Here is a 14,391-nt window from a genome sequence, read left to right as displayed (position 1 = left end):
CCCCATGATAGCATCCTTTGCCTTATAGATGGTTTGCAATTTTATGAGGTTCTATTTGTTGATTTTTGATCTTAGAGCATAAGCCATTAGTGTTCTATTCGGGAAAATGTTTCAATTTAGCTATGTAAAGCTTTAAGCAAATTTCAGTTCTAATTGATAGTTAAACTTTTAAATATAATTTATTCATGTACCTGCAAATTAGCATAGTTCATGATTTCATTATTATTAATTTTTGGAGACTGATAAATATGAACTATTTTGTAAGCTTTTTAAATCCATAGCTTTACATAGGATTGTAAAATTAATTACATTTTGTAAATGAAGTATTAACACCTTTAAAAGTAAACTATATCTTTTCTTTGGGTAAATGCCATTTTTTTCATTTAAAAACTTTTGTTAAATATGATATAGTTATACTCAGAATATTATTTGTGTTTTAACTTCAGGGGTTAGCTTACAATTATCCACAAGCTTTCTTAATTTGTATGCCATTCACAAATATAATTATCTAGTAGTGGGAAACATTGAAAACGTGGTCGAACATGTAAAGGATGTGAAATCAGAAAAAAGAACAAGCTTAATTTTTAACTGATTCCTCATTGGGTAAGAACTGCCTGATGTCCCTTTGTCAATGGAATATCATATTTATAATTTAATAAATAATAATAGTAAATATTTGCATTTAAAGGTACGTTTCATATATTCTGAAAATTTTTATTTTGAGTATAATATAATCTGTGTTAACATTGCTGAAGTTATTATGAAACATTCCCTTATGGAAACTCTTAAAAAATAGTGTAGATCATTTTCCCTTTTCTTGGAAATAGATTATTTTCTCATTAATATATCCTGATTACTTTCCGTTCCTTCTACCCTTCCTGGTCCCTCTTATATTTCTTCACCTCCAGATGTGCACCATTCCTGTCTTTTACTAGAAAAGAACAGGCTTCTAGCAGATAACAAGCAAATATGTCAAAATAGAACATAATAAGAGAAAAACCCCAGCATCAATGCTGGACAAGGGAACACGACAGCAGGAAAAAATGCAGGCACAAGAATCACAGACCCGCTCATTCTCACACTCAGGAATCCTATAAAAATAATAAACAGAAAGATACAATATATGCAGAGGACCTGGTGGAAACCCACGTAAGCCCTGTGCTTGCTAGTTCATTCTCCATGAATTCACAAGAAGTTTTCAATTTATCTAGAGGCCCATTGTCCTCCATTCTCTCTCTCTATTATTCTTTATGCCTTCTCTTTCTTGAAGTTCTGAGAGGAATTTATTGAAGACATCCTATTTAGACCTGTGTGTTTCAAGGACTGACATAGATACTCTCTCTCCCCCTCTCCCTCTCCCTCTTTTCCCCTCTCTCTGAGTAATGTTTATTGATGGGTTTCCACACCTGTTCCCCTACTCTGAAGGAGGAAGTGTCTCTGAAAATGACTGAATTGGGTACTTATCTATAAGTAGAGCAGAATATCATTAGGACTCATTTTATTTATAATGATTTTTAACAAGCAGTGCTTGATTTTATCCTTGATTTCCAGCCTATCTTCTCTGCTCCTTGGCCACTCAAGCACTGTCGATTATGAGTTCTGTCTCACAGAATGGGTCTTAAGTCAAACCAGACATCGGTTGGTCACTCTCACAGCACTGCCTCACTCCATGTCTTGCAGACAGGAAAGTTTGTAGGTCAAAGTTTTTTGTGCTTGGTTTAATGTTTACATTTCCTCTTGGCAGCCTACAAAGTAGCTTCCCACACCAAAGACATTAGAATAGAGACGCGAAGGCCCCGGGAAAGCAGCAACTGGACTTGTTTAGGTTCAATGTGTTGTGTGGGTGTGGTCCTTGGCAATGTGGCCCCTCTGTTAGCTTGTGGAAAGAAATCCAATAGTCTGGGGTTGTTGGGGATTTCCAAAGATCCCCCTTGGTCAACGCCTCAATATAATAGAATGCATTCCTGTTACTGGAGTCTCCTTTGAGACAAGAGATGGTAAATTGAGACTCTGCCTCCCCTATTACTTGGAAATATGATTTGCTTTGTCTTCCTAGATTCTAGGAAGTTTCTACTGTCCTAAATTTCCATACTATCGCTCAAATGCCCATGATTCTAGCTATTTTCCCTTTGTTCCATCCCTTAACCCTGTCTGCCCATTTGTTCCCACCTGATCCTAACTTTTACATCCTCATCATCCACCAGTCCACTGACTAAATCTATTCTATATTGCCCTCCCAGGGAGATCTATCTGTCCCCCTTGCCCTACTCCTAGCACCTTCCTCTATACTAACCTCTGGGGTGATGTGAATGAAAAGAGCCCTCATAGGTGTGGGTTTATATTTTCCAAAACCTACTTTAATACATTTACTTAAATGCTTTAACCTCCCTTCTAGTCCACCACCCAGAAGTAGTAGAAAGGAAAGGTTAATAGAGCAAAGGAGGATGTGGACTTGTTTAGAAAGAGCTTCATGGAGCAAATCCAGTCTGCACTGTCAGGGTATCAGCCGTTCAGTTCACACGAATCAACAGTCGTAGCTCAGTCCACTCACAAACACCATTCACAAGTCAATAATGGCATATTGATCCAGAAGAAGCTGTGAGGCTCTCCCATTTGGCCCAAGTCTTCAGAAGCTGCAAGAAGCTGTAATGATAAAACCAGAAGGTCACTGGTGTTTTTCTTTGTATGATGTCATGACAAACAATGCTCAGCAAAGAGTGGCAAGGCAAACCAATACCACACTGTGTCATCAGTGAAGACCTGCGCCAGCAAAGCACAAGAAAGACCAGCAAAGAGAAGCAAGAGAATCAATACCACACAGCTTCATTCACTGTCTATTCAGTTATATTTATCCTTTTTCCAAACATCACATATTCTCTCAAGTTTCTGCATATATATATATTATATATATATTATATATATATACATATATATGTATATATATATGGGTAATTTCACCAGAAAGATTCCATTTCATTCTGTCCATTTGCCTACAAATTTCATGATGCCATTTGCAAGGAGGTAACTATGCATTTTATGTATAGGCATACATTGTCTGCATGTACATCTGCACACAAGAGGACAGCATCAGTTAGTTGTGAGTTGCCATATAGGTTTTGGAAATTGAACTCAAGACATTCAGAAGAGCAGTGAGTTCACTTACCCACTGAGCCATCTCTCCAGCACCCATGATGCCATTTTTTTAACAGCTGAGTAATACTCTATTGTATAACGTTAACAAATTTTCTTTATCAATTTTTTCAGTTGAGAAATATCTGAAGTTGTTCCAAGTTTCTGGCTATTGTGAATAAAACGGTAATGAACTTGGCTCAGCCTGTGTCCTTGTGATAGGACGAAACATCTTTTGGGTCTATGCTCAAGGTGGCTTAGCTGGTTCTTAAGGTAGATCGATTCCCAAGTTTCTGAGGAACTGCTATATTGGCATCCATAATGACTGGACAGGTTTACACCCCCACCAGCAATGGAGGAGTGTTTACCTTATTCCACATTATTGCCAACATGACCTGTCACTTGTGTTATTGATCTTAGCCATCTGACAGGTGTAAAATGTCCAAGTCATTTTGATTTTCATTTCTCTGATGGCTGAGGATGGTGAACATATCTTTGTTTTCCAGCCATTAGAGTTTCCTTTGTTTATATCTATACCTCATAGGATCATTTTTTTTCATAATTAGTTCCTTGAGTTCTTCATATGTTTTGAATAGTATTTGTCTACTGCTGTAGTGGTAAATAATAAAACTATGATGTGGGGCACTAGGCACCAGGCCGCAGGCCATGCTACCTCCTGCTACTCTTTGTCCCTGGTGGTCTCTCCACCACCATGGCTAGCCCCTTGCAGTGGCTGCCTATCTCACACCTCTCTTGCTGCAGACTCTGTTCTTATTCCCAGCAACCCAGTAAAATCAAAACTCCTAAAGCTTGTACTTTATCAATCAAATTTATTTCATTAAATTTTCACTCCAGAAAATGTCTACGCAATAAACTCGAGCCAACTGAAATTGATATAAACTGCCTACCTAGAAAAGACAAATTGTCCTGTAATAATTCATCCCTTATAAGACATTTATAGCTGCCTGTGTTTATCCTCCTCCTTCTCCATCTCTTCTTCCTTTCCTCTTCTCCTATCTCTCCTGCCTTTCAAAAACTCTTCCCCCACCTCTCTTTTTCACTGCCCAATCACAGGCCTTGCCTTATCCTGTGCCTGTCCTCACCTTCATGCAGACATCAAGCCACATATTGCATGCAAAGTTGGTAAAATCCTTTTCCCATTATGTAGACTGCTGCTTCGTTCCATTGTTGGTGTTCTTTTCTTTACAGAAGATTTCAGTTTCATGAGGTCCTATTTATTAGCTGCTGATCTTAGTGCCCATGCTGTTTAGGAAGTCTTTACTTGTGCCATCAAGTTCAAGAAAATTCCCGACTTCTTTCCCTCTTGTATCAGGTTCACTGTGTATGGTTCAATGTTAAGGATTTTCATACATTTGGAGTTGGTTGTGGGCATGGTGACAAATATGGATATGGTAGCTTGAATGTGCTTGGCCCAGTAAGTGTCACTATTATGATGTGTGGCCTTATTGAGGGAAGTGTGTCGCTTTGGGGCTGGGCTTTGAGATCCTTCTTCTAGGTGCTTGGAAGACACCTGAGAGTCTGTCTCTCTTTCATGTCTTTTATTATGTTAGCAAAGATTGAGTCTGTAGTTTCTTCTGAATTTGATTGACTTTTTCTTTTACTGATTCTATTTCTAGTTCCTGGTCTTGAACAGGTTTATTTATTTTATTCCATTATTTATATATATTTTCCTTAGCTTTTTAAAAGGTCTTAATTCCTCCCTTTGTAAGAAGTTCTATCATATCTGCAAGGCTGTTTTAAGGTTTTTTCATTATGTTCCAGCTGTATTCAGATATTCAGGTCCTTCTATGATAAGATAGATGGTCTCTAGTAAAGATCTATTTCTCTGGCAATTATTGTATATGTTCTCATGCTGACATACAAACATGTAGTATTTGGATAAATATATGTATAGTTGCTGATTTCTAGGTTTCTTTTCATCAATCATTGTTCCTTGGTTTACTTTTCAGCTCTGGATTCTCATAGCGTGTGATAACTATATGTTACCTCATAGGATATTATCTTTGAACCTAACAGTTATAGCCACTGGAGGTTCAAAAATGTTTCTGTATATTGAAAGCTGACACTTAAAAATGAGGATAAGGCAGGCATCTAAGGATATTCACTCAGGTGGGAGGAATGTTCAGTGTTCAACCAAGTTATGTTTATTTTGTCTTTTTGGAGTAGGGAAAGGCAGTGAAGAGATATTACACCACAACTTCTATTGCAGCTCTGGATATGAGACAGGTGGATGGGGTCTAGCAGAAGATAAAGAAAACAGACCTACTGACAGCCTCTCAGATTTACTAGCAGGAGTGGTCTGTGGGTTAGGAAAGAAAAGAACTAGCTGGAGTTGGGCACTGGGAAAAAGCAACAAATGGAGAAAGAGGGCTTAAGAGGACAAGGTGTGTGGGATCTAAAGGTAATGTTTGCAGAATGGGTAGGAAGACTGTGGCAGGCATTCAGTTGCAGAGAGTGGGGATGAGCATGGGGAATAAGGTTTCAAGTAAAGGAGAGAGTGATGAAAGTCTTAATTTTGCTCACCTGCTTCCCTGGCCTAACCAGAGGATAAGTTAACAGGGAGTTCCATCTAGCATTAGAGGTACTGGGGTGAGTTGGGGAAGGAGAGTTGAAAGAGAGAATCTGTGACCTGTTGGGGATGAGATCAGATAGAAAAGTGGGGCTTCATCAGCTTTTCTGTTATGGTTCTGGGGATGAGACTGGGAACTGGATCTGAATCTGAAAGAGTAGAAGGAGAAATATTGCCCACTTGTTGCCCCAGCAAGAGTGTCCCTGTGCTTAGTAAGTGTATGCCTGTGTTGGAAGCTGAAAGAAAGGATCTTGTGGAGGAGGGTGGTTTGAAGGGGAGATCTGTGGGATACACAGGAGATAGATGATCAATGGCAGGAAAAACTGTCACAAGTGTTCTGCTGCAGGTCTAAGGATGAAACTGGGGGATTGGATCTGAGGGAGTGAGGGAAAGGAGAAGATCTGTGGGTAGTCTACTTCATTGTCTCATAGGAGTTGCCTCTGTGTTAGCAGAGGGTGCCTCCTGGAGCTGGAATCTAGAAAAGAGCAATGAGCAGGGATTGGGTGGTGAGTATACAAGTGGAAGTTCTGTGCGATCCACAGAGGATGGCCCCATGATGCTGGAAAAGTTGACACAGGCCTTTTGCTGCCCTGCTGGAGATACAGCTGGGAAATTGGATCATGGGGAACAGAGAGCACCTTTAATACTTTTCAAAGGAAGATAAGACTTGAAAGAGTAATTTGAAATGGAAATGTGAAAACATACAGAGTTTAATTCTGGAGTATTACCTTGTAAGGAATACTTACGCCATAGAGGATTAACTCTGTTCATTAGGATCTTTCTAAAGTATTCTACTTAATTCTTATGGATTTCATACTTGTATAAAGTAAAATATTATCATATCTACCTTTCATCTCCTCTAACTCCTCTCATGTTCTCTCAACATGTACCCTTCTCAACATTTCCTGTGGTGAATGTGTGTGTGTGTGTGTGTGTGTGTGTGTGTGTGTGTGTGTGTGTGTGTACATATGTTACAAACATGTAATTAGTGTTGACTATGTATGCATGAGTATTAGGCCATACACTTGAGCATGGGACTCAGTCTGTTTTTTAAAATTATTTTCATTCACATTGTATTTACCTGAATGTGTGTGTGTGGGGGGGGGGTGGATGCGTGTGTGTGTAAAAATACGCATGTGTTTGCCATGGCATGTATGTGAATTGGAAAGAACAATTAAATTAAAATCATTGATCTTGGTGGCTTAGAGCCTTTACCTGCTGAGTTATCTTTCCAGCACCTAAGGTCTATTTTTGGTACTTTGTATTTATTGTATTGATGTTTGTTTCTCAAAATCTCTATAAATTCATTTAGATAGTTCATTATAGATTATAGGAAATTTAAATTAAATTAAATTTCTAAAATACATTATTTTAGCTTTTTAGAGTCAAAATTATATTCATTGATGATTTGATACAAAGATTAGAAAATATCCACTGCACAATTTTTGCCGCTTTTTATTTTAGAAGACACAAAGTCTAATGTCAGCAAATATTTCATTTTAATTCACTCAAATTTTAATAGCAATGCATGATAACCTGAATCAATTGCCTGCTTTTTCTTTATTCTTCAGATTATATTTAGTCACAAGTATTTTGGGAGGAGAAATTTTGCACTTAAATAGAGAATACATGTTAATGTGTGGGATATTTCTCAAATGAAAACAATTTCTAAAGAACTTTCAATTTTTCATATATTATTATACATTTTTTATTTTTCCAAGTACTAGATAGAATGATTTTCTAAAGCAAGAACACAACCAAGTTTTCTGTGCTGTTTCCTCCTGGAAGAAGTAATAACCTTAATGTGGACTTGGTTGGGAGGTGGCTCCACTCATTCCCATGGCACACAGTAGGAAGTGAGTGGCACACAGTAGGAAGTGAGTGGCACACAGTAGGAAGTGAGGGCAGGAAACAGCCATCGTAGTCACACTCCTTCAATTAAACATGCAATATAAAAACCCTAAGCTAGTTTTATGGGAAAACTGACTGACTGTTTTGGTTTAAGGCTGTAGGATTGAAGAACTGGTGAGGGTCCATGCCCTAAGGACAGCAGTCCTTATATTTATGGCTGTACTATAATTTCAGAAGAGAAATTACCTATAAAGTATCAATGTGGATCTTTATTTTCATAATAAAAAATACTCTTTTTAAACATTTCTCATCATGTTTTTTTGGATTAGCTTCTTTTGATTTTTTTATTATGGACAGTGATTTCTGATAGTTTTATGGATTAACATATTTTTAATTTTATTGAGGGGATAGTGTGTATTGTTGGCACAGGTCATCATGAACAATTCTCAGGAGTCAGTTTTCTCATACCAGCTTGTGGACTGTGGGCTTTGAGCTCAAGTTGTCAGCTCTGTGGCCAAGCACCCTTACTCACTAAACCATTTGTCATCCCTAGAACAGGATTTTATAATACTATTTTATGTGTATAAGGTAGAGTTTAGTAAAAATATGTTTCAAATTTTTATATTATAATTATCAAAATAGTCCTAAATCTAAATATAATTTAACTGTATATGTTTATATATAGCTAGACAATGTGTAAATAATATTCAGATTCTCTTTGAATATAATATAATGTGTATTACTGTGTTTAGGACACATTTAATCTACATTTCCCCCTCTTTCTCACTCTTGAAGAAAAACAAAAATTATGATTAAAAATGTATGAGTTGAGTTGCAGGATGGAGACTTAAATTAGCTTTCTGCTACAGCAAAATATAAGTTCTGGTTCACAAATTAACTCAAGACAATTATAAGGAAGAAATAAACACTGTAAATAAAAACCCAGCAACTATTTTCCTTAAAACAAATTTCACTGCCTTTCAAATAACCCATTTTCTGGTTATCTATTATGAATAAAGCACCAGTTAACATGGTTGAGGAAGTGTCCTTGTCTTAAGGTGAAACATCCTTTGAATATATAACCAGCTGGGTGTTGAGGCAGATCTGCTAGGCTAAAATTAGTGCAGCAATTATGGGAATGGCCAACCAATGAGGCATTCAGTTTGAGACTCATATCATGAGAGAGACCACCTTTGCCACTGCCTGGAGGACCAAGACCCAGAGGCTGGATAACCCTGAGACCTAGGATAGAAAATGATTATATATATATATATATATATATATATATATATATATATATATATATATATATATACTCATTCCTCTATACTCATAGATTGATACCTAGCCCAACTGTCATCAGAGAGGATTCACCCAGTAACTGATGGAAACAGATGCAGGGAACCACAGCCAAACTTTAGGAAGAGCTATGGAATCCTGTGGGAGAGGGTACAGAAGGATTGTAGGAGCCAAAGGAATTAAGGACAACACAAGAAAACTCAGAGATGCAAAAATCTGGGGCCCATTGGGGCTCACAAAGACTGAATCAACAAGGAAGCCTGCACAGGACTGACCTGGCCCCAAGCGTGCATTTGACAGTTGTGTGGTTTGGTGTTCTTGTGTGTCTCCTCTAATACTACAGTCATGGGTGGTCTCTGAGTCTTTGGACTGCTTTTGGGACCCTTTGCTCATCCTGCCTCTCCCAGTCTCAACAAGATAGGAGGTATCTAGTCTTACTGAAACTTGATATAATTGGTTGGTATCTATGGATAAATAGCAGCCCTTTCCTGAAGAGAAAGGGAGATAATGGATAGAGGGGAAAAGAAGAGTGATGGGAGGAAGAACTGAGCGGAGAAGAGGGAGGAGAAACTGTAGTCATGATATAAAAAAATTAAAATCTAAATATGTAATATTGGCATACATAATGTTTTAATATTAACTATTTGTGTTAATATTAACTATTTGTATTTGTGTTTAATATTAATATTTAATATTAAATAAAATATTTTAACTATCTATAAACATTTACTATGTTAAAATTAACACCAGAAAAATATCACAATTTAGGATAAGAGGTTTAACAAACAAATGAGATTCTTTAAAAAATAGGCCAATGTGAAGTTTGTATCCTGCCACTAGAGCATGTGGGCCTATCTTCAGATCACTAGAATCTTTTAAAGCCTGATGTGACACCATACCTCTGTACTCTTACTAGTTATATTAAGAGATCCTAGGTGGAGACAAGAGAATGCATAGAATCCAGGCACAAGCAATAGTCACAACAAGAGATCCTGTCTCAACCAAAGAGGAAGGCAAGAAGCAACATCTGACATTACCTTTGATATCACATGCACATACATGATTGTTTCTAACTCACATACACGGACATGCACACACAAATGTATAAATACTCATCACAGCACAAGCACACAGACACACAGATTTAAAAATAGGGTAATTATACATTTGTAGGTTCAAATACAGATGAAAAGTTTTGAATTCTTGTCATGGATTTGGTATCTTTGGATATTTTATATTTTGAATGACATTTGTTCTTTCCTTTTTTTTTTGTCTTATTCTTGTGACAGGCCAATTTTAGTTGCAGATTAGAGAATACAATGCAAAATCATCAAATCTAGTCAAGTGAATTCTTTCCCTAAGCTCCATCTTCGAAGTATAAATAAATAAAATATTTATGAAGTCTTATCTCTGCTGACTTACTAAGATATTGGAAATTCATGTTAAAGCTCTGGTTACAGAGTTACATAGGTGTTTTTGTTGTTTTAGCTGTTTACCTCTGAAGTATATTTTTTAGTAGGTCTATTTTTCTGCTTCTGTTTTATTTAAATTTTAATTAGTATTATTTTATTTTTATACCTTTTTCTTTCTTCTTCCTTGCAGAACCCTGTGCCCCAAGAGTAGGAATTTGATGGACACATCTCATTTGAGGTTGATTGTTACAAAGTCTTTTACTCTCTGCACAATGTCTGGCTATGAGCCCTGTACTTGCTCACATCAACTGTAGGTGGAAGCTTCTCTGTTGATGGCTAAGAAAGACGATAATCTATGACTATAGCAGAACGTCATTAGGAATTATTTCATTGTTCTTTGTTGTCTTAGTTAGGGTCTTGCTGCTGTGAAGAGTCAGGCAAACTTATACTGTATAACAGTTAATTGGGGCTGGCTTGCAGGTTCAGCAGTTCAGTCCATTGTCATCAAAGCAGGAAGCATGGCAGCCTCCGCACAGACAGAGCTCATCCAAAGGCAGACAGCTGTAGACTGGCTTCCAGTCCTTCCAGCTAAGACAAGGATCATAAAGCCCAAGCCTATAGTGACACACTTCCTCCAACAAGGTCACACCCACTCCAACAAGGCCACATCTCCAAATAATGCCACTTCTCTAGGAGAAATATTCAAGCCATCACACTTACGTGCTTGTGTATGAAGTGTGTGTGTGTGTGTGTGTGTGTGTGTGTGTGTGTGTGTTTATGTACAACACTAATATGTTTTATCCTAGGGCCTTCTGCCACCATTGACCTAGCATTGTATCTTGCAGGCAACACACCAATGCAGATCAAGGGGTTTGTGGTTAGGGTTCTATTTACCTTTCTTCAGAGTACCTTTCCAGCAAATAGTTGTGAAGAACTCTCTAATGGCATCAGCTTGACTTCTCCCATTGTGACCTGCTTTGAGTTTGCAGAGAACAGTCTATAGCCTTAGCAAATGTCTGGGTTGTTTCTAATCCCCACAGAACACCTTTGACCAATAATTCAATTAGACGTAACTCCATCTCAGTACAGGAGTCTTCATTTTGTGGTGATGTCCAGTTGTGGAACACTCCCCCTCATTATTGAGTAATTTATTAGAGTATTTAGTGAATTTTTTTAGAGTACATTCATAAATATTTGTATTTTAGGGTACTTCTAATGCATTAGATGCCATGTAGTCTTGGCTTCTGTTGCTTGGGTTCCTGTGCTTGCCTCTCGCCATCAGGTTGTCTCTGGTGTTACCTTTTTCTACTATTTCTGTCAGTGGTTAGACCGTCCTATATGCCTGCATGTCAGGAGTGCTGTAGACCTGTTTTCCTGTTTTCTTTCAGCCAGTTATGGGAACAGAGTGTTCTGCTTTCGGGCATGTAGTCTTTCCTCTCTACTGGTCTTCAGCTGTTCCTGTGGGCCTGTGTCCAGAGTCCACCAGGCAGGTCTCTTGGAGCAGAAAAGTTGGTCTTACCTGTGGTCCCTCGGCTGTAGTTGCTTGTGGAGGGCTGCTTTTGAGTTCTCCATGAGGGCGGCAACCAGGAGGGCCTGTGCCGCCTTTTCCTGGGGGCCCCCCGTGCACTGGGGTCCCAGATGGCGTTAGGTGTTTTCCTCTGGAGTCAGAAATGTGGGCAGAGTGTAGTCTCTTCTGGCTTCCCAGGCGTGTCTGCCCCTCTGAAGGTTTAACTCTCCCTCCCACAGGATTTGGGTGTAGGGAGTTTTTGACTGGGTCCCTTCAGGTTCGAGTGGTTTCGGGACCTCAGGGGACCTGCCATTTGAGTGCCCCGATCCTCCGGTTCCCAGAGGCCCTATACAGTTTCCTCTTGGGCCAGGGATGTGGGCGGGGGTGGGCAGTAGTGGTGGTCTCTCCTGCTCTGCAGTCTCAGGAGTGCCCACCTGTCCGGGCTGTGAGCTCTCTCTCCCACAGGGTTTGGGAGCAGGGAGCTGTGGGCCGGGGTCAGCGAGGTTCACAAATTTTTAATCTAGTCTTTTGTTGAGAGCCTTCTAGGTGGTTTGTAGTTTCTGGCTATTATGAATGGAGAATGAGTATGGTTAAGTGAGTGTCTCTGTGGTACAATGAAGCATCCTTTCCGTATAAAGCTAAGAGTAGCATAGTATAGCTGGATCTTGGGGTAGAACAAATCTCATTTTCTTGGTGAAATATCACACTGACTTCCCTAATGGCTTTACAGTGTTATCCTTCCACCAGCAATGGATAATGGTTTCCCTTGCTGTGCATTCTCTCAGGCACAAGCTATTATTTGTTTTATTGAACCTAGCCATTTAGACTCGTGTCAGATATGTCAAAGTAGTTTTGATTTCAATTTTCCTGATGACCCAGGATATTGGGTCAATATTTTGGATATTATCCCTCTATCAGATGTGTTGTCTGTAAAAATATCTTTCATTCTGTAGGCTGGCCCTTCATCCTAAAGATGGTATGCTTTACATTACAGAAGCTTCATGAGGTCCGTCCCATCCATAAAATCATGATTTGATTTTAGATTCTGCTAAAGACTTCTCTGCAAAAAGTCTATTTCTGTGCCAATGAGTCCAAGGCTATTTCCCACTACTAATTTATCAGGTTTAGTATATCTTATTTTTATGGAAATATTTTATATTTGTTGAGTAAGGGCGTGGTGATATGCATAAATATACTGATTGTTTTACAGGCACATGTCCAGTTTGGTAAGCATCGTTTGTTGAAAATGCTGTCTTTTTTCCTAGTGTGCATTTCTGCCTTGTTGTTGATTTTGTTGTTGTTGCTCTTGTTAATCAAAAATTACGTGTCCAGAGATGTGTAGCTATATGTCGGAGTCTTCATTGCAATTCTTTTGATCAATGTTACTTTTTTGTGCCAACATGATGCTATTTTTTTACTATCATTTTTAGTACCACTTGATATTGGTGATGAGAATACCTCCAGCAGTTCTTTTCCTGTTTGTTTTCACTATCCTGGGTCTTTGGTGTTTCCCTATGATATTTAAGATCTGAAAATAATTGTTTTGGAATTTAATTTGGATTGAATTAAATCTGTAGATTGCTTTTGCTAGAGTACCATTTTTACTGTATTAATTCTATTTAATTCTAATTTAATCCATGATCATGAGTTATCTTTCTATTTTCTGATATCTTGAATTCTTTTATTCAATGTCCAAATTTTTTATTATGAAACACTTCTACTTATTTGGTTAGAGTTCCACCAAGATATTTTACAGAATTGAAGCTATCATGAATAGTGTGATTTCCCTGATTTTTTTTCTCAGTCTATTTGTCAGTTGTACACTGGAGGTCTGGTAACTTTATGAATTCAGTTTATATCCAGCTACTTTGCTCAAAGTGTTTACATAGCTATATGAGATTCCTGATCTAATTTTTAGGCTCACTTACATATACTATCAAATGTCCTGCGAATAAAGGTACTTCTTCCTTTCTAATTTGTATTCCTGTAATTTCTTTCAGTTACCTTCTTGCTCTAACCAAGATTTTAAGGTCTATTGAGGAGGTACAGAGGGAATAGACAACCTTGTAGTGTTCCTGATACTAAAATAACTTTGAGTTTGCTCCATTTATGTTGATGTTGGCCATGAGAGCACTTCATGAGAATGGAAGCCATACCCAACATTGCTTGAGTGGGCAACAACCTGAGGTACCAAAGGCCATGGAAACAGAGTAAAACTTCATACTACTGTTTTGATAAAGCAACCAATGCATGAAATGCCTTCTAATAACATCCTTCTATATTCATAAATAAGTGCTTCGATTAGCCAACCTTAGAGAAGCTTATCATGCAGTATATGGGAACAAATACAGGATCCCACAGCCAGACAGGGGGGCTGGGAGAGGGAGGGAGGGATGGAGGGATGAAGGAGGAGGAGGAGGAGGAGGAAGAAGAAGAAGAAGAAGAAGAGGAAGAAGAGGAAGAGGAAGAAGAAGAGGAAGAAGAAGAAGAGGAAGAAGAAGAGGAAGAAGAAGAGGAAGAAGAAGAAGAGGAAGAAGAAGAAGAGGAAGAAGAAGAAGAAGAAAAGAAAGGAAGGAAGGAAGGAAGAAAAAGAAGAAAAGAAA

This window comes from Rattus norvegicus, chromosome 9, assembly GCF_036323735.1.
Source record: "Rattus norvegicus strain BN/NHsdMcwi chromosome 9, GRCr8, whole genome shotgun sequence".
NCBI lineage: Eukaryota > Metazoa > Chordata > Mammalia > Rodentia > Muridae > Rattus > Rattus norvegicus.
The sequence above is the reverse complement of the archived record's forward strand: the minus strand, read 5'-3'. Positions refer to the sequence as shown.